General features: G+C 34.6%; 1 pseudogene; it reads left to right on the top strand.

Annotated features, from left to right (window-relative positions):
• The first annotated feature begins 6,514 nt into the window (after positions 1 to 6,514).
• On the top strand, positions 6,515 to 6,633 carry LOC135025486 (5S ribosomal RNA; annotated as a pseudogene).
• The last annotated feature ends 14,503 nt before the right edge of the window (positions 6,634 to 21,136 follow it).

Raw genomic sequence — 21,136 nt, 5'->3', positions numbered from 1 at the left:
TTACTTGACGGCAATACTCAGATTATTGCACTAACCTAAAAAACAATACCTGGTGGGCACATTCCTTGATTTTGCCATATTTCATGCCGAACCTTTTTTTGCAATTTTTTGGCCTTATATATATACATGTTTTCACCTATATATTCACAGCGGTAATTCGAAACCAATGATTCACGTTTATTTAATTACATTTTAAACAACAAAACAGGGTGTACTCCGTATTTTACCTATAAATAATTAAAAGTTACGTTTTAAATACCTAATTTATCAAGTATTATCTAACTCTCCATTGTTTCCAAGAGTGAGTGCTCCCAACAAGGGTTTCTTTTTCTTTTTCTCTCTTCTCTTTATTACCAATGTAATAGACCCATGGGAGCACCATCGACAATCACCCTCCTTTTTTCTACCCACAACTTTGACAGTTTAATGGTAGATGGTGATTAATTCCGAAAGTTTTTTCGGTTGGTCGGTTTTCTTGGAAACTTACATTAATTATCTACTCATGCAACATCATTTACTCTTGTGCGGCATCCTTAACCCAATTTTCGTTTTCCAATTGGAGTCAGAAATGTGTATGGCCATATATGAAATAAACATAAGCCCCGGACCCACAATTTTGCTCAAAAATGAAAATTTCAAAAGTGTCCCAATTTCTGCTTTAAACTTTAGGTACATATCCAAAATGTATCACCAAGGTGATAGAAATTAATTCTGGTGCATGGTTTCCATATGGAGTCAGAAATGTGTATGACCATATATGAAAAAAAACGTAAGCCCCGGACCCACAATTTTGATCAAAAATGAAAATTTCAAAAGTGTCCCAATTTCTGCTTTAAACTTTAGGTACATATCCAAAATGTATCACCAAGGTGACAGAAGTTAATTCTGGTGCATGGTTTTCCAATTGGAGTCAGAAATGTGTATATCCATATATGAAATAAACATAAGCCCCGGACCCACAATTTTGATCAAAAATGAAAATTTCATAAGTGTCCCAATTTCTGCTTTAAACTTTAGGTACATATCCAAAATGTATCACCAAGGTGATAGAAGTTAATTCTGGTGCATGATTTTCCAATTGGAGTCAGAAATGTGTATGGCCATATATGAAATAAACATAAGCCCCGGACCCACAATTTTGATCAAAAATGAAAATTTCATAAGTGTCCCAATTTCTACTTTAAACTTTAGGTACATATCCAAAATGTATCACCAAGGTGATAGAAATTAATTCTGGTGCATGGTTTTCCAATTGGAGTCAGAAATGTGTATGGCCGTATATGAAATAAACATAAGCCCCGGACCCACAATTTTGATCAAAAATGAAAATTTTAAAAGTGTCCCAATTTCTGCTTTAAACTTTAGGTACATATCCAAAATGTATCACCAAGGTGATAGAAGTTAATTCTGGTGCATGGTTTTCCAATTGGAGTCAGAAATGTGTATGACCATATATGAAAAAAAACGTAAGCCTCGGACCCACAATTTTGATCAAAAATGAAAATTTCAAAAGTGTCCCAATTTCTGCTTTAAACTTTAGGTACATATCCAAAATGTATCACCAAGGTGATAGAAATTAATTCTGGTGCATGGTTTTCCAAATGGAGTCAGAAATGTGTATGACCATACATGAAAAAAAACATAAGCCCTGAACCCACAATTTTGATCAAAAATGAAAATTTCAAAAGTGTCCCAATTTCTGCTTTAAACTTTAGGTACATATCCAAAATGTATCACCAAGGTGATAGAAATTAATTCTGGTGCATGGTTTTCCAATTGGAGTCAGAAATGTGTATGGCCGTATATGAAATAAACATAAGCCCCGGACCCACAATTTTGATCAAAAATGAAAATTTCAAGTGTCCCAATTTCTACTTTAAACTTTAGGTACATATCCAAAATGTATCACCAAGGTGATAGAAGTTAATTCTGGTGCATGGTTTTCCAATTGGAGTCAGAAATGTGTATGGCCGTATATGAAAAAAAACGTAAGCCCCGGACCCACAATTTTGATCAAAAATGAAAATTTCAAAAGTGTCCCAATTTCTGCTTTAAACTTTAGGTACATATCCAAAATGTATCACCAAGGTGACAGAAGTTAATTCTGGTGCATGGTTTTCTAATTGGAGTCAGAAATGTGTATGGCCATATATGAAAAAAATTTAAGCCCCGGACCAACAATTTTGATCAAAAATGAAAATTTCAAAAGTGTCCCAATTTCTGCTTTAAACTTTAGGTACATATCCAAAATGTATCACCAAGGTGATAGAAGTTAATTCTGGTGCATGGTTTTCCAATTGGAGTCAGAAATGTGTATGGCCGTATATGAAAAAAACGTAAGCCCCGGACCCACAATTTTGATCAAAAATGAAAATTTCAAAAGTGTCCCAATTTCTGCTTTAAACTTTAGGTACATATCCAAAATGTATCACCAAGGTGATAGAAATTAATTCTGGTGCATGGTTTTCCATATGGAGTCAGAAATGTGTATGACCATATATGAAAAAAAACGTAAGCCCCGGACCCACAATTTTGATCAAAAATGAAAATTTCAAAAGTGTCCCAATTTCTGCTTTAAACTTTAGGTACATATCCAAAATGTATCACCAAGGTGACAGAAGTTAATTCTGGTGCATGGTTTTCCAATTGGAGTCAGAAATGTGTATGGCCGTATATGAAATAAATGTAAGCCCCGGACCCACAATTTTGATCAAAAATGAAAATTTCAAAAGTGTCCCAATTTCTGCTTTAAACTTTAGGTACATATCCAAAATGTATCACCAAGGTGATAGAAGTTAATTCTGGTGCATGGTTTTCCAATTGGAGTCAGAAATGTGTATGGCCGTATATGAAAAAAACGTAAGCCCCAGACCCACAATTTTAATCAAAAATGAAAATTTCAAAAGTGTCCCAATTTCTGCTTTAAACTTTAGGTACATATCCAAAATGTATCACCAAGGTGATAGAAGTTAATTCTGGTGCATGGTTTTCCAATTGGAGTCAGAAATGTGTATGGCCGTATATGAAAAAAACGTAAGCCCCGGACCCACAATTTTGATCAAAAATGAAAATTTCAAAAGTGTCCCAATTTCTACTTTAAACTTTAGGTACATATCCAAAATGTATCACCAAGGTGATAGAAATTAATTCTGGTGCATGGTTTTCCAATTGGAGTCAGAAATGTGTATGACCATATATGAAAAAAACGTAAGCCCCGGACCCACAATTTTGATCAAAAATGAAAATTTCAAAAGTGTCCCAATTTCTGCTTTAAACTTTAGGTACATATCCAAAATGTATCACCAAGGTGATAGAAATTAATTCTGGTGCATGGTTTTCCAAATGGAGTCAGAAATGTGTATGACCATATATGAAAAAAAACGTAAGCCCCGGACCCACAATTTTGATCAAAAATGAAAATTTCAAAAGTGTCCCAATTTCTGCTTAAAACTTTAGGTACATATCCAAAATGTATCACCAAGGTGACAGAAGTAAATTCTGGTGCATGGTTTTCCAATTGGAGTCAGAAATGTGTATGACCATATATGGAAAAAAACATAAGCCCCAAACCCACAATTTTGATCAAAAATGAAAATTTCAAAAGTGTCCCAATTTCTGCTTTAAACTATAGGTACATATCCAAAATGTATCACCAAGGTGACAGAAGTTAATTCTGGTGCATGGTTTTCCAATTGGAGTCAGAAATGTGTATGGCGGTATATGAAAAAAACGTAAGCCCCGGACCCACAATTTTGATCAAAAATGAAAATTTCAAGTGTCCCAATTTCTACTTTAAACTTTATGTAAATATCCAAAATGTATCACCAAGGTGATAGAAATTAATTCTGGTGCATGGTTTTCCAATTGGAGTCAGAAATGTGTATGGCCGTATATGAAATAAACATAAGCCCCGGACCCACAATTTTGATCAAAAATGAAAATTTCAAAAGTGTCCCAATTTCTGCTTTAAACTTTAGGTACATATCCAAAATGTATCACCAAGGTGACAGAAGTTAATTCTGGTGCATGGTTTTCCAATTGGAGTCAGAAATGTGTATGGCCGTATATGAAATAAACATAAGCCCCGGACCCAAAATTTTGATCAAAAATGAAAATTTCAAAAGTGTCCCAATTTCTGCTTTAAACTTTAGGTACATATCCAAAATGTATCACCAAGGTGATAGAAGTTAATTCTGGTGCATGGTTTTCCAATTGGAGTCAGAAATGTGTATGGCCGTATATGAAAAAAACATAAGCCCCAGACCCACAATTTTAATCAAAAATGAAAATTTCAAAAGTGTCCCAATTTCTGCTTTAAACTTTAGGTACATATCCAAAATGTATCACCAAGGTGATAGAAGTTAATTCTGGTGCATGGTTTTCCAATTGGAGTCAGAAATGTGTATGGCCGTATATGAAAAAAACGTAAGCCCTGGACCCACAATTTTGATCAAAAATGAAAATTTCAAAAGTGTCCCAATTTCTACTTTAAACTTTAGGTACATATCCAAAATGTATCTCCAAGGTGATAGAAATTAATTCTGGTGCATGGTTTTCCAATTGGAGTCAGAAATGTGTATGACCATATATGAAAAAAACGTAAGCCCCGGACCCACAATTTTGATCAAAAATGAAAATTTCATAAGTGTCCCAATTTCTGCTTTAAACTTTAGGTACATATCCAAAATGTATCACCAAGGTGATAGAAGTTAATTCTGGTGCATGGTTTTCCAATTGGAGTCAGAAATGTGTATGGCCGTATATGAAAAAAACGTAAGCCCCGGACCCACAATTTTGATCAAAAATGAAAATTTCAAAAGTGTCCCAATTTCTGCTTTAAACTTTAGGTACATATCCAAAATGTATCACCAAGGTGACAGAAGTTAATTCTGGTGCATGGTTTTCTAATTGGAGTCAGAAATGTGTATGGCCGTATATGAAAAAAACGTAAGCCCCGAACCCACAATTTTGATCAAAATGAAAATTTCAAAAGTGTCCCAATTTCTGCTTTAAACTTTAGGTACATATCCAAAATGTATCACCAAGGTGACAGAAGTTAATTCTGGTGCATGGTTTTCCAATTGGAGTCAGAAATGTGTATATCCATATATGAAATAAACATAAGCCCCGGACCCACAATTTTGATCAAAAATGAAAATTTCATAAGTGTCCCAATTTCTGCTTTAAACTTTAGGTACATATCCAAAATGTATCACCAAGGTGATAGAAGTTAATTCTGGTGCATGATTTTCCAATTGGAGTCAGAAATGTGTATGGCCATATATGAAATAAACATAAGCCCCGGACCCACAATTTTGATCAAAAATGAAAATTTCATAAGTGTCCCAATTTCTGCTTTAAACTTTAGGTACATATCCAAAATGTATCACCAAGGTGACAGAAGTTAATTCTGGTGCATGGTTTTCCAATTGGAGTCAGAAATGTATATGGCCGTATATGAAATAAACATAAGCCCCGGACCCACAATTTTGATCAAAAATGAAAATTTTAAAAGTGTCCCAATTTCTGCTTTAAACTTTAGGTACATATCCAAAATGTATCACCAAGGTGATAGAAGTTAATTCTGGTGCATGGTTTTCCAAATGGAGTCAGAAATGTGTATGACCATACAAAAAATTTTTTTCGCCAAATTATGCCAGTTATATAAGGTACATCTACAACATATGGAACAATCTGTTTCATAAGTGCTATCAATACACAGCTTATCTTTATTTGTACTTTTTTCTGTGTCAATTTTGGGCAGACACATTACAAAATAGCTACAAACTGTCATCCACTATAGCTGCAGCAATTGGAACATATATGTTGCCACTCATTTATTCCTGCATATTCAGCAGCATAATTCTTCCTTTTTTTTCCCCACAGATATCTTAAATATGAGCACATGAATGATTGTATATACAATTGCCAATGAAGCACAAATTATATTCGGCATGCCATATTTTTGATTAATTTATTGTGGAGATTCAGTGGATACATGTTTAGTGGTTCATTTTGGCAACAAGATTGCCACACAGACAGCATGCGGCGTTTCAGGCTCTAAGGTTCCGTTTAGCCTAAGTGTGGGCAGGAGGGTTTGTGTCTTTTGTAATACATTCCCTATTTATTTATCTGCCAGTCTGTCTATACAGCTGATAAAGATATTTTTGAATAATTTTCAGCCTTAATGACATTACATTACTTTCATTATTTAATGTTTTTTTGTTGGCGTGTCATCAGTACAACAAGGGTTTTCTTATGCCCTACTACGTGTGAAAAATCCATTGGGGATTTATGTTGCATAGCACACACAATCAAAAGCAACATGCAGGCGGCTCAGTTTGGCAAAACCGACTGATCATATGATTTAAACCTTAGTATACCTATATATTTGGAATACAATTCGGTGCAATGATGGTCAAACACATGTCTCTTCTCTAAGAGGCTATCTGCCCATTTCAAGAACCAGGTCTGTGTTGTAGTTGATAGCTGCATACCAGCTGCTCAAACCAAAATCTACTACCACACCACACCGCGCATGCCCAATCTCGTCCGATCTTGGAAGCAATACGGTGTTGGGCCTGGTCAGTACTTAGGTGGTTGACCACTAAGGAATACCTGGTGTTGTAGGTTTTACTTGACGGCAATACTCAGATTATTGCACTAACCTAAAAAACAATACCTGGTGGGCACATTCCTTGATTTTGCCATATTTCATGCCGAACCTTTTTTTGCAATTTTTTGGCCTTATATATATACATGTTTTCACCTATATATTCACAGCGGTAATTCGAAACCAATGATTCACGTTTATTTAATTACATTTTAAACAACAAAACAGGGTGTACTCCGTATTTTACCTATAAATAATTAAAAGTTACGTTTTAAATACCTAATTTATCAAGTATTATCTAACTCTCCATTGTTTCCAAGAGTGAGTGCTCCCAACAAGGGTTTCTTTTTCTTTTTCTCTCTTCTCTTTATTACCAATGTAATAGACCCATGGGAGCACCATCGACAATCACCCTCCTTTTTTCTACCCACAACTTTGACAGTTTAATGGTAGATGGTGATTAATTCCGAAAGTTTTTTCGGTTGGTCGGTTTTCTTGGAAACTTACATTAATTATCTACTCATGCAACATCATTTACTCTTGTGCGGCATCCTTAACCCAATTTTCGTTTTCCAATTGGAGTCAGAAATGTGTATGGCCATATATGAAATAAACATAAGCCCCGGACCCACAATTTTGATCAAAAATGAAAATTTCAAAAGTGTCCCAATTTCTGCTTTAAACTTTAGGTACATATCCAAAATGTATCACCAAGGTGATAGAAATTAATTCTGGTGCATGGTTTCCATATGGAGTCAGAAATGTGTATGACCATATATGAAAAAAAACGTAAGCCCCGGACCCACAATTTTGATCAAAAATGAAAATTTCAAAAGTGTCCCAATTTCTGCTTTAAACTTTAGGTACATATCCAAAATGTATCACCAAGGTGACAGAAGTTAATTCTGGTGCATGGTTTTCCAATTGGAGTCAGAAATGTGTATATCCATATATGAAATAAACATAAGCCCCGGACCCACAATTTTGATCAAAAATAGAAAATTTCATAAGTGTCCCAATTTCTGCTTTAAACTTTAGGTACATATCCAAAATGTATCACCAAGGTGATAGAAGTTAATTCTGGTGCATGATTTTCCAATTGGAGTCAGAAATGTGTATGGCCATATATGAAATAAAACGTAAGCCCCGGACCCACAATTTTGATCAAAAATGAAAATTTCATAAGTGTCCCAATTTCTACTTTAAACTTTAGGTACATATCCAAAATGTATCACCAAGGTGATAGAAATTAATTCTGGTGCATGGTTTTCCAATTGGAGTCAGAAATGTGTATGGCCGTATATGAAATAAACATAAGCCCCGGACCCACAATTTTGATCAAAAATGAAAATTTTAAAAGTGTCCCAATTTCTGCTTTAAACTTTAGGTACATATCCAAAATGTATCACCAAGGTGATAGAAGTTAATTCTGGTGCATGGTTTTCCAATTGGAGTCAGAAATGTGTATGACCATATATGAAAAAAAACGTAAGCCTCGGACCCACAATTTTGATCAAAAATGAAAATTTCAAAAGTGTCCCAATTTCTGCTTTAAACTTTAGGTACATATCCAAAATGTATCACCAAGGTGATAGAAATTAATTCTGGTGCATGGTTTTCCAAATGGAGTCAGAAATGTGTATGACCATACATGAAAAAAAACATAAGCCCTGAACCCACAATTTTGATCAAAAATGAAAATTTCAAAAGTGTCCCAATTTCTGCTTTAAACTTTAGGTACATATCCAAAATGTATCACCAAGGTGACAGAAGTTAATTCTGGTGCATGGTTTTCCAATTGGAGTCAGAAATGTGTATGGCCGTATATGAAAAAAAAACGTAAGCCCCGGACCCACAATTTTGATCAAAAATGAAAATTTCAAGTGTCCCAATTTCTACTTTAAACTTTAGGTACATATCCAAAATGTATCACCAAGGTGATAGAAGTTAATTCTGGTGCATGGTTTTCCAATTGGAGTCAGAAATGTGTATGGCCGTATATGAAAAAAAACGTAAGCCCCGGACCCACAATTTTGATCAAAAATGAAAATTTCAAAAGTGTCCCAATTTCTACTTTAAACTTTAGGTACATATCCAAAATGTATCACCAAGGTGATAGAAATTAATTCTGGTGCATGGTTTTCCAATTGGAGTCAGAAATGTGTATGACCATATATGAAAAAAAACGTAAGCCCCGGACCAACAATTTTGATCAAAAATGAAAATTTCAAAAGTGTCCCAATTTCTGCTTTAAACTTTAGGTACATATCCAAAATGTATCACCAAGGTGACAGAAGTTAATTCTGGTGCATGGTTTTCTAATTGGAGTCAGAAATGTGTATGGCCATATATGAAAAAAACGTAAGCCCCGGACCCACAATTTTGATCAAAAATGAAAATTTCAAAAGTGTCCCAATTTCTGCTTTAAACTTTAGGTACATATCCAAAATGTATCACCAAGGTGATAGAAGTTAATTCTGGTGCATGGTTTTCCAATTGGAGTCAGAAATGTGTATGGCCGTATATGAAAAAAACGTAAGCCCCGGACCCACAATTTTGATCAAAAATGAAAATTTCAAAAGTGTCCCAATTTCTGCTTTAAACTTTAGGTACATATCCAAAATGTATCACCAAGGTGATAGAAATTAATTCTGGTGCATGGTTTTCCATATGGAGTCAGAAATGTGTATGACCATATATGAAAAAAAACGTAAGCCCCGGACCCACAATTTTGATCAAAAATGAAAATTTCAAAAGTGTCCCAATTTCTGCTTTAAACTTTAGGTACATATCCAAAATGTATCACCAAGGTGACAGAAGTTAATTCTGGTGCATGGTTTTCCAATTGGAGTCAGAAATGTGTATGGCCGTATATGAAATAAATGTAAGCCCCGGACCCACAATTTTGATCAAAAATGAAAATTTCAAAAGTGTCCCAATTTCTGCTTTAAACTTTAGGTACATATCCAAAATGTATCACCAAGGTGACAGAAGATTATTCTGGTGCATGGTTTTCCAATTGGAGTCAGAAATGTGTATGGCCGTATATGAAAAAAACGTAAGCCCCGGACCCACAATTTTGATCAAAAATGAAAATTTCAAAAGTGTCCCAATTTCTGCTTTAAACTTTAGGTACATATCCAAAATGTATCACCAAGGTGACAGAAGTTAATTCTGGTGCATGGTTTTCCAATTGGAGTCAGAAATGTGTATGGCCGTATATGAAATAAACATAAGCCCCGGACCCAAAATTTTGATCAAAAATGAAAATTTCAAAAGTGTCCCAATTTCTGCTTTAAACTTTAGGTACATATCCAAAATGTATCACCAAGGTGACAGAAGATTATTCTGGTGCATGGTTTTCCAATTGGAGTCAGAAATGTGTATGGCCGTATATGAAAAAAACGTAAGCCCCGGACCCACAATTTTGATCAAAAATGAAAATTTCAAAAGTGTCCCAATTTCTGCTTTAAACTTTAGGTACATATCCAAAATGTATCACCAAGGTGACAGAAGTTAATTCTGGTGCATGGTTTTCCAATTGGAGTCAGAAATGTGTATGGCCGTATATGAAATAAACATAAGCCCCGGACCCAAAATTTTGATCAAAAATGAAAATTTCAAAAGTGTCCCAATTTCTGCTTTAAACTTTAGGTACATATCCAAAATGTATCACCAAGGTGACAGAAGATTATTCTGGTGCATGGTTTTCCAATTGGAGTCAGAAATGTGTATGGCCGTATATGAAAAAAACGTAAGCCCCGGACCCACAATTTTGATCAAAAATGAAAATTTCAAAAGTGTCCCAATTTCTGCTTTAAACTTTAGGTACATATCCAAAATGTATCACCAAGGTGACAGAAGTTAATTCTGGTGCATGGTTTTCCAATTGGAGTCAGAAATGTGTATGGCCGTATATGAAATAAACATAAGCCCCGGACCCAAAATTTTGATCAAAAATGAAAATTTCAAAAGTCCCAATTTCTGCTTTAAACTTTAGGTACATATCCAAAATGTATCACCAAGGTGATAGAAGTTAATTCTGGTGCATGGTTTTCCAATTGGAGTCAGAAATGTGTATGGCCGTATATGAAAAAAACGTAAGCCCCGGACCCACAATTTTGATCAAAAATGAAAATTTCAAAAGTGTCCCAATTTCTGCTTTAAACTTTAGGTACATATCCAAAATGTATCACCAAGGTGACAGAAGTTAATTCTGGTGCATGGTTTTCCAATTGGAGTCAGAAATGTGTATGGCCGTATATGAAATAAACATAAGCCCCGGACCCAAAATTTTGATCAAAAATGAAAATTTCAAAAGTGTCCCAATTTCTGCTTTAAACTTTAGGTACATATCCAAAATGTATCACCAAGGTGATAGAAATTAATTCTGGTGCATGGTTTTCCAATTGGAGTCAGAAATGTGTATGACCATATATGAAAAAAAACGTAAGCCCCGGACCAACAATTTTGATCAAAAATGAAAATTTCAAAAGTGTCCCAATTTCTGCTTTAAACTTTAGGTACATATCCAAAATGTATCACCAAGGTGACAGAAGTTAATTCTGGTGCATGGTTTTCTAATTGGAGTCAGAAATGTGTATGGCCATATATGAAAAAAACGTAAGCCCCGGACCCACAATTTTGATCAAAAATGAAAATTTCAAAAGTGTCCCAATTTCTGCTTTAAACTTTAGGTACATATCCAAAATGTATCACCAAGGTGATAGAAGTTAATTCTGGTGCATGGTTTTCCAATTGGAGTCAGAAATGTGTATGGCCGTATATGAAATAAACGTAAGCCCCGGACCCACAATTTTGATCAAAAATGAAAATTTCAAAAGTGTCCCAATTTCTGCTTTAAACTTTAGGTACATATCCAAAATGTATCACCAAGGTGATAGAAATTAATTCTGGTGCATGGTTTTCCATATGGAGTCAGAAATGTGTATGACCATATATGAAAAAAAACGTAAGCCCCGGACCCACAATTTTGATCAAAAATGAAAATTTCAAAAGTGTCCCAATTTCTGCTTTAAACTTTAGGTACATATCCAAAATGTATCACCAAGGTGACAGAAGTTAATTCTGGTGCATGGTTTTCCAATTGGAGTCAGAAATGTGTATGGCCGTATATGAAATAAACATAAGCCCCGGACCCAAAATTTTGATCAAAAATGAAAATTTCAAAAGTGTCCCAATTTCTGCTTTAAACTTTAGGTACATATCCAAAATGTATCACCAAGGTGACAGAAGATTATTCTGGTGCATGGTTTTCCAATTGGAGTCAGAAATGTGTATGGCCGTATATGAAAAAAACGTAAGCCCCGGACCCACAATTTTGATCAAAAATGAAAATTTCAAAAGTGTCCCAATTTCTGCTTTAAACTTTAGGTACATATCCAAAATGTATCACCAAGGTGACAGAAGTTAATTCTGGTGCATGGTTTTCCAATTGGAGTCAGAAATGTGTATGGCCGTATATGAAATAAACATAAGCCCCGGACCCAAAATTTTGATCAAAAATGAAAATTTCAAAAGTGTCCCAATTTCTGCTTTAAACTTTAGGTACATATCCAAAATGTATCACCAAGGTGACAGAAGATTATTCTGGTGCATGGTTTTCCAATTGGAGTCAGAAATGTGTATGGCCGTATATGAAAAAAACGTAAGCCCCGGACCCACAATTTTGATCAAAAATGAAAATTTCAAAAGTGTCCCAATTTCTGCTTTAAACTTTAGGTACATATCCAAAATGTATCACCAAGGTGACAGAAGTTAATTCTGGTGCATGGTTTTCCAATTGGAGTCAGAAATGTGTATGGCCGTATATGAAATAAACATAAGCCCCGGACCCAAAATTTTGATCAAAAATGAAAATTTCAAAAGTGTCCCAATTTCTGCTTTAAACTTTAGGTACATATCCAAAATGTATCACCAAGGTGATAGAAGTTAATTCTGGTGCATGGTTTTCCAATTGGAGTCAGAAATGTGTATGGCCGTATATGAAAAAAACGTAAGCCCCGGACCCACAATTTTGATCAAAAATGAAAATTTCAAAAGTGTCCCAATTTCTGCTTTAAACTTTAGGTACATATCCAAAATGTATCACCAAGGTGACAGAAGTTAATTCTGGTGCATGGTTTTCCAATTGGAGTCAGAAATGTGTATGGCCGTATATGAAATAAACATAAGCCCCGGACCCAAAATTTTGATCAAAAATGAAAATTTCAAAAGTGTCCCAATTTCTGCTTTAAACTTTAGGTACATATCCAAAATGTATCACCAAGGTGATAGAAATTAATTCTGGTGCATGGTTTTCCAATTGGAGTCAGAAATGTGTATGACCATATATGAAAAAAAACGTAAGCCCCGATACAACAATTTTGATCAAAAATGAAAATTTCAAAAGTGTCCCAATTTCTGCTTTAAACTTTAGGTACATATCCAAAATGTATCACCAAGGTGACAGAAGTTAATTCTGGTGCATGGTTTTCTAATTGGAGTCAGAAATGTGTATGGCCATATATGAAAAAAACGTAAGCCCCGGACCCACAATTTTGATCAAAAATGAAAATTTCAAAAGTGTCCCAATTTCTGCTTTAAACTTTAGGTACATATCCAAAATGTATCACCAAGGTGATAGAAGTTAATTCTGGTGCATGGTTTTCCAATTGGAGTCAGAAATGTGTATGGCCGTATATGAAATAAACGTAAGCCCCGGACCCACAATTTTGATCAAAAATGAAAATTTCAAAAGTGTCCCAATTTCTGCTTTAAACTTTAGGTACATATCCAAAATGTATCACCAAGGTGATAGAAATTAATTCTGGTGCATGGTTTTCCATATGGAGTCAGAAATGTGTATGACCATATATGAAAAAAAACGTAAGCCCCGGACCCACAATTTTGATCAAAAATGAAAATTTCAAAAGTGTCCCAATTTCTGCTTTAAACTTTAGGTACATATCCAAAATGTATCACCAAGGTGACAGAAGTTAATTCTGGTGCATGGTTTTCCAATTGGAGTCAGAAATGTGTATGGCCGTATATGAAATAAATGTAAGCCCCGGACCCACAATTTTGATCAAAAATGAAAATTTCAAAAGTGTCCCAATTTCTGCTTTAAACTTTAGGTACATATCCAAAATGTATCACCAAGGTGACAGAAGATTATTCTGGTGCATGGTTTTCCAATTGGAGTCAGAAATGTGTATGGCCGTATATGAAAAAAACGTAAGCCCCGGACCCACAATTTTGATCAAAAATGAAAATTTCAAAAGTGTCCCAATTTCTGCTTTAAACTTTAGGTACATATCCAAAATGTATCACCAAGGTGACAGAAGTTAATTCTGGTGCATGGTTTTCCAATTGGAGTCAGAAATGTGTATGGCCGTATATGAAATAAACATAAGCCCCGGACCCAAAATTTTGATCAAAAATGAAAATTTCAAAAGTGTCCCAATTTCTGCTTTAAACTTTAGGTACATATCCAAAATGTATCACCAAGGTGATAGAAGTTAATTCTGGTGCATGGTTTTCCAATTGGAGTCAGAAATGTGTATGGCCGTATATGAAAAAAACGTAAGCCCCAGACCCACAATTTTAATCAAAAATGAAAATTTCAAAAGTGTCCCAATTTCTGCTTTAAACTTTAGGTACATATCCAAAATGTATCACCAAGGTGATAGAAGTTAATTCTGGTGCATGGTTTTCCAATTGGAGTCAGAAATGTGTATGGCCGTATATGAAAAAAACGTAAGCCCCGGACCCACAATTTTGATCAAAAATGAAAATTTCAAAAGTGTCCCAATTTCTACTTTAAACTTTAGGTACATATCCAAAATGTATCACCAAGGTGATAGAAATTAATTCTGGTGCATGGTTTTCCAATTGGAGTCAGAAATGTGTATGACCATATATGAAAAAAACGTAAGCCCCGGACCCACAATTTTGATCAAAAATGAAAATTTCAAAAGTGTCCCAATTTCTGCTTTAAACTTTAGGTACATATCCAAAATGTATCACCAAGGTGATAGAAATTAATTCTGGTGCATGGTTTTCCAAATGGAGTCAGAAATGTGTATGACCATATATGAAAAAAAACGTAAGCCCCGGACCCACAATTTTGATCAAAAATGAAAATTTCAAAAGTGTCCCAATTTCTGCTTAAATCTTTAGGTACATATCCAAAATGTATCACCAAGGTGACAGAAGTAAATTCTGGTGCATGGTTTTCCAATTGGAGTCAGAAATGTGTATGACCATATAAGGAAAAAAACATAAGCCCCAAACCCACAATTTTGATCAAAAATGAAAATTTCAAAAGTGTCCCAATTTCTGCTTTAAACTTTAGGTACATATCCAAAATGTATCACCAAGGTGACAGAAGTTAATTCTGGTGCATGGTTTTCCAATTGGAGTCAGAAATGTGTATGGCCGTATATGAAAAAAACGTAAGCCCCGGACCCACAATTTTGATCAAAAATGAAAATTTCAAGTGTCCCAATTTCTACTTTAAACTTTATGTACATATCCAAAATGTATCACCAAGGTGATAGAAATTAATTCTGGTGCATGGTTTTCCAATTGGAGTCAGAAATGTGTATGGCCGTATATGAAATAAACATAAGCCCCGGACCCACAATTTTGATCAAAAATGAAAATTTCAAAAGTGTCCCAATTTCTGCTTTAAACTTTAGGTACATATCCAAAATGTATCACCAAGGTGACAGAAGTTAATTCTGGTGCATGGTTTTCCAATTGGAGTCAGAAATGTGTATGGCCGTATATGAAATAAACATAAGCCCCGGACCCAAAATTTTGATCAAAAATGAAAATTTCAAAAGTTTCCCAATTTCTGCTTTAAACTTTAGGTACATATCCAAAATGTATCACCAAGGTGATAGAAGTTAATTCTGGTGCATGGTTTTCCAATTGGAGTCAGAAATGTGTATGGCCGTATATGAAAAAAACATAAGCCCCAGACCCACAATTTTAATCAAAAATTAAAATTTCAAAAGTGTCCCAATTTCTGCTTTAAACTTTAGGTACATATCCAAAATGTATCACCAAGGTGATAGAAGTTAATTCTGGTGCATGGTTTTCCAATTGGAGTAAGAAATGTGTATGGCCGTATATGAAAAAAACGTAAGCCCTGGACCCACAATTTTGATCAAAAATGAAAATTTCATAAGTGTCCCAATTTCTGCTTTAAACTTTAGGTACATATCAAAATGTATCACCAAGGTGATAGAAGTTAATTCTGGTGCATGATTTTCCAATTGGAGTCAGAAATGTGTATGGCCATATATGAAATAAACATAAGCCCCGGACCCACAATTTTGATCAAAAATGAAAATTTCATAAGTGTCCCAATTTCTGCTTTAAACTTTAGGTACATATCCAAAATGTATCACCAAGGTGACAGAAGTTAATTCTGGTGCATGGTTTTCCAATTGGAGTCAGAAATGTGTATGGCCGTATATGAAATAAACATAAGCCCCGGACCCACAATTTTGATCAAAAATGAAAATTTTAAAAGTGTCCCAATTTCTGCTTTAAACTTTAGGTACATATCCAAAATGTATAGCCAAGGTGATAGAAGTTAATTCTGGTGCATGGTTTTCCAATTGGAGTCAGAAATGTGTATGACCATATATGAAAAAAAACGTAAGCCCCGGACCCACAATTTTGATCAAAAATGAAAATTTAAAAAGTGTCCCAATTTCTGCTTTAAACTTTAGGTACATATCCAAAATGTATCACCAAGGTGATAGAAATTAATTCTGGTGCATGGTTTTCCAAATGGAGTCAGAAATGTGTATGACCATACATGAAAAAAAACATAAGCCCCGAACCCACAATTTTGATCAAAAATGAAAATTTCAAAAGTGTCCCAATTTCTGCATTAAACTTTAGGTACATATCCAAAATGTATCACCAAGGTGACAGAAGTTAATTCTGGTGCATGGTTTTCCAATTGGAGTCAGAAATGTGTATGGCCGTATATGAAAAAAACGTAAGCCCCGGACCCACAATTTTGATCAAAAATGAAAATTTCAAGTGTCCCAATTTCTACTTTAAACTTTAGGTACATATCCGAAATGTATCACCAAGGTGATAGAAATTAATTCTGGTGCATGGTTTTCCAATTGGAGTCAGAAATGTGTATGGCCATATATGAAATAAACATAAGCCCCGGACCCACAATTTTGATCAAAAATGAAAATTTCATAAGTGTCCCAATTTCTGCTTTAAACTTTAGGTACATATCCAAAATGTATCACCAAGGTGATAGAAATTAATTCTGGTGCATGGTTTTCCAATTGGAGTCAGAAATGTGTATGGCCGTCTATGAAAAAAAACGTAAGCCCCGGACCCACAATTTTGATCAAAAATGAAAATTTCAAAAGTGTCCCAATTTCTACTTTAAACTTTAGGTACATATCCAAAATGTATCACCAAGGTGATAGAAATTAATTCTGGTGCATGGTTTTCCAATTGGAGTCAGAAATGTGTATGACCATATATGAAAAAAAACGTAAGCCCCGGACCAACAATTTTGATCAAAAATGAAAATTTCAAAAGTGTCCCAATTTCTGCTTTAAACTTTAGGTACATATCCAAAATGTATCACCAGGGTGACAGAAGTTAATTCTGGTGCATGGTTTTCTAATTGGAGTCAGAAATGTGTATGGCCATATATGAAAAAAACGTAAGCCCCGGACCCACAATTTTGATCAAAAATGAAAATTTCAAAAGTGTCCCAATTTCTGCTTTAAACTTTAGGTACATTTCCAAAATGTATCACCAAGGTGATAGAAGTTAATTCTGGTGCATGGTTTTCCAATTGGAGTCAGAAATGTGTATGGCCGTATATGAAAAAAACGTAAGCCCCGGACCCACAATTTTGATCAAAAATGAAAATTTCAAAAGTGTCCCAATTTCTGCTTTAAACTTTAGGTACATATCCAAAATGTATCACCAAGGTGATAGAAATTAATTCTGGTGTATGGTTTTCCATATGGAGTCAGAAATGTGTATGACCATATATGAAAAAAAACGTAAGCTCCGGACCCACAATTTTGATCAAAAATGAAAATTTCAAAAGTGTCCCAATTTCTGCTTTAAACTTTAGGTACATATCCAAAATGTATCACCAAGGTGACAGAAGTTAATTCTGGTGCATGGTTTTCCAATTGGAGTCAGAAATGTGTATATCCATATATGAAATAAACATAAGCCCCGGAACCACAATTTTGATCAAAAATGAAAATTTCATAAGTGTCCCAATTTCTGCTTTAAACTTTAGGTACATATCCAAAATGTATTACCAAGGTGATAGAAGTTAATTCTGGTGCATGATTTTCCAATTGGAGTCAGAAATGTGTATGGCCATATATGAAATAAACATAAGCCCCGGACCCACAATTTTGATAAAAAATGAAAATTTCATAAGTGTCCCAATTTCTGCTTTAAACTTTAGGTACATATCCAAAATGTATCACCAAGGTGACAGAAGTTAATTCTGGTGCATGGTTTTCCAATTGGAGTCAGAAATGTATATGGCCGTATATGAAATAAACATAAGCCCCGGACCCACAATTTTGATCAAAAATGAAAATTTTAAAAGTGTCCCAATTTCTGCTTTAAACTTTAGGTACATATCCAAAATGTATCAACAAGGTGATAGAAGTTAATTCTGGTGCATGCTTTTCCAATTGGAGTCAGAAATGTGTATGACCATATATGAAAAAAAAACGTAAGCCCCGGACCCACAATTTTGATCAAAAATGAAAATTTAAAAAGTGTCCCAATTTCTGCTTTAAACTTTAGGTACATATCCAAAATGTATCACCAAGGTGATAGAAATTAATTCTGGTGCATGGTTTTCCAAATGGAGTCAGAAATGTGTATGACCATACATGAAAAAAAACATAAGCCCCGAACCCACAATTTTGATCAAAAATGAAAATTTCAAAAGTGTCCCAATTTCTGCTTTAAACTTTAGGTACATATCCAAAATGTATCACCAAGGTGACAGAAGTTAATTCTGGTGCATGGTTTTCCAATTGGAGTCAGAAATGTGTATGGCCGTATATGAAAAAAAAACGTAAGCCCCGGACCCACAATTTTGATCAAAAATGAAAATTTCAAGTGTCCCAATTTCTACTTTAAACTTTAGGTACATATCCAAAATGTATCACCAAGGTGATAGAAATTAATTCTGGTGCATGGTTTTCCAATTGGAGTCAGAAATGTGTATGGCCGTATATGAAATAAACATAAGCCCCGGACCCACAATTTTGATCAAAAATGAAAATTTCATAAGTGTCCCAATTTCTGCTTTAAACTTTAGGTACATATCCAAAATGTATCACCAAGGTGATAGAAATTAATTCTGGTGCATGGTTTTCCAATTGGAGTCAGAAATGTGTATGACCATATATGAAAAAAAACGTAAGCCCCGGACCAACAATTTTGATCAAAAATGAAAATTTCAAAAGTGTCCCAATTTCTGCTTTAAACTTTAGGTACATATCCAAAATGTATCACCAAGGTGACAGAAGTTAATTCTGGTGCATGGTTTTCTAATTGGAGTCAGAAATGTGTATGGCCATATATGATAAAAACGTAAGCCCCGGACCCACAATTTTGATCAAAAATGAAAATTTCAAAAGTGTCCCAATTTCTGCTTTAAACTTTAGGTACATATCCAAAATGTATCACCAAGGTGATAGAAGTTAATTCTGGTGCATGGTTTTCCAATTGGAGTCAGAAATGTGTATGGCCGTATATGAAAAAAACGTAAGCCCCGGACCCACAATTTTGATCAAAAATGAAAATTTCAAAAGTGTCCCAATTTCTGCTTTAAACTTTAGGTACATATCCAAAATGTATCACCAAGGTGATAGAAATTAATTCTGGTGCATGGTTTTCCATATGGAGTCAGAAATGTGTATGACCATATATGAAAAAAAACGTAAGCCCCGGACCCACAATTTTGATCAAAAATGAAAATTTCAAAAGTGTCCCAATTTCTGCTTTAAACTTTAGGTACATATCCAAAATGTATCACCAAGGTGACAGAAGTTAATTCTGGTGCATGGTTTTCCAATTGGAGTCAGAAATGTGTATTGCCGTATATGAAATAAATGTAAGCCCCGGACCCACAATTTTGATCAAAAATGAAAATTTCAAAAGTGTCCCAATTTCTGCTTTAAACTTTAGGTACATATCCAAAATGTATCACCAAGGTGACAGAAGATTATTCTGGTGCATGGTTTTCCAATTGGAGTCAGAAATGTGTATGGCCGTATATGAAAAAAACGTAAGCCCCGGACCCACAATTTTGATCAATAATGAAAATTTCAAAAGTGTCCCAATTTCTGCTTTAAACTTTAGGTACATATCCAAAATGTATCACCAAGGTGACAGAAGTTAATTCTGGTGCATGGTTTTCCAATTGGAGTCAGAAATGTGTATGGCCGTATATGAAATAAACATAAGCCCCGGACCCACAATTTTGATCAAAAATGAAAATTTCAAAAGTGTCCCAATTTCTGCTTTAAACTTTAGGTACATATCCAAAATGTATCACCAAGGTGATAGAAATTAATTCTGGTGCATGGTTTCCATATGGAGTCAGAAATGTGTATGACCATATATGAAAAAAAACGTAAGCCCCGGACCCACAATTTTGATCAAAAATGAAAATTTCAAAAGTGTCCCAATTTCTGCTTTAAACTTTAGGTACATATCCAAAATGTATCACCAAGGTGACAGAAGTTAATTCTGGTGCATGGTTTTCCAATTGGAGTCAGAAATGTGTATATCCATATATGAAATAAACATAAGCCCCGGACCCACAATTTTGATCAAAAATGAAAATTTCATAAGTGTCCCAATTTCTGCTTTAAACTTTAGGTACATATCCAAAATGTATCACCAAGGTGATAGAAGTTAATTCTGGTGCATGATTTTCCAATTGGAGTCAGAAATGTGTATGGCCATATATGAAATAAACATAAGCCCCGGACCCACAATTTTGATCAAAAATGAAAATTTCATAAGTGTCCCAATTTCTGCTTTAAACTTTAGGTACATATCCAAAATGTATCACCAAGGTGACAGAAGTTAATTCTGGTGCATGGTTTTCCAATTGGAGTCAGAAATGTGTATGACCATATATGAAAAAAAACGTAAGCCCCGGACCCACAATTTTGATCAAAAATGAAAATTTAAAAAGTGTCCCAATTTCTGCTTTAAACTTTAGGTACATATCCAAAATGTATCACCAAGGTGATAGAAATTAATTCTGGTGCATGGTTTTCCAAATGGAGTCAGAAATGTGTATGACCATACATGAAAAAAAACATAAGCCCTGAACCCACAATTTTGATCAAAAATGAAAATTTCAAAAGTGTCCCAATTTCTGCTTTAAACTTTAGGTACATATCCAAAATGTATCACCAAGGTGACAGAAGTTAATTCTGGTGCATGGTTTTCCAATTGGAGTCA

Source organism: Pseudophryne corroboree, unplaced genomic scaffold, assembly GCF_028390025.1.
Source record: "Pseudophryne corroboree isolate aPseCor3 unplaced genomic scaffold, aPseCor3.hap2 scaffold_416, whole genome shotgun sequence".
Classification (NCBI taxonomy): domain Eukaryota; kingdom Metazoa; phylum Chordata; class Amphibia; order Anura; family Myobatrachidae; genus Pseudophryne; species Pseudophryne corroboree.
Note: the sequence above shows the minus strand (reverse complement) of the source record. Positions and strands in the feature narration are given on the sequence as shown.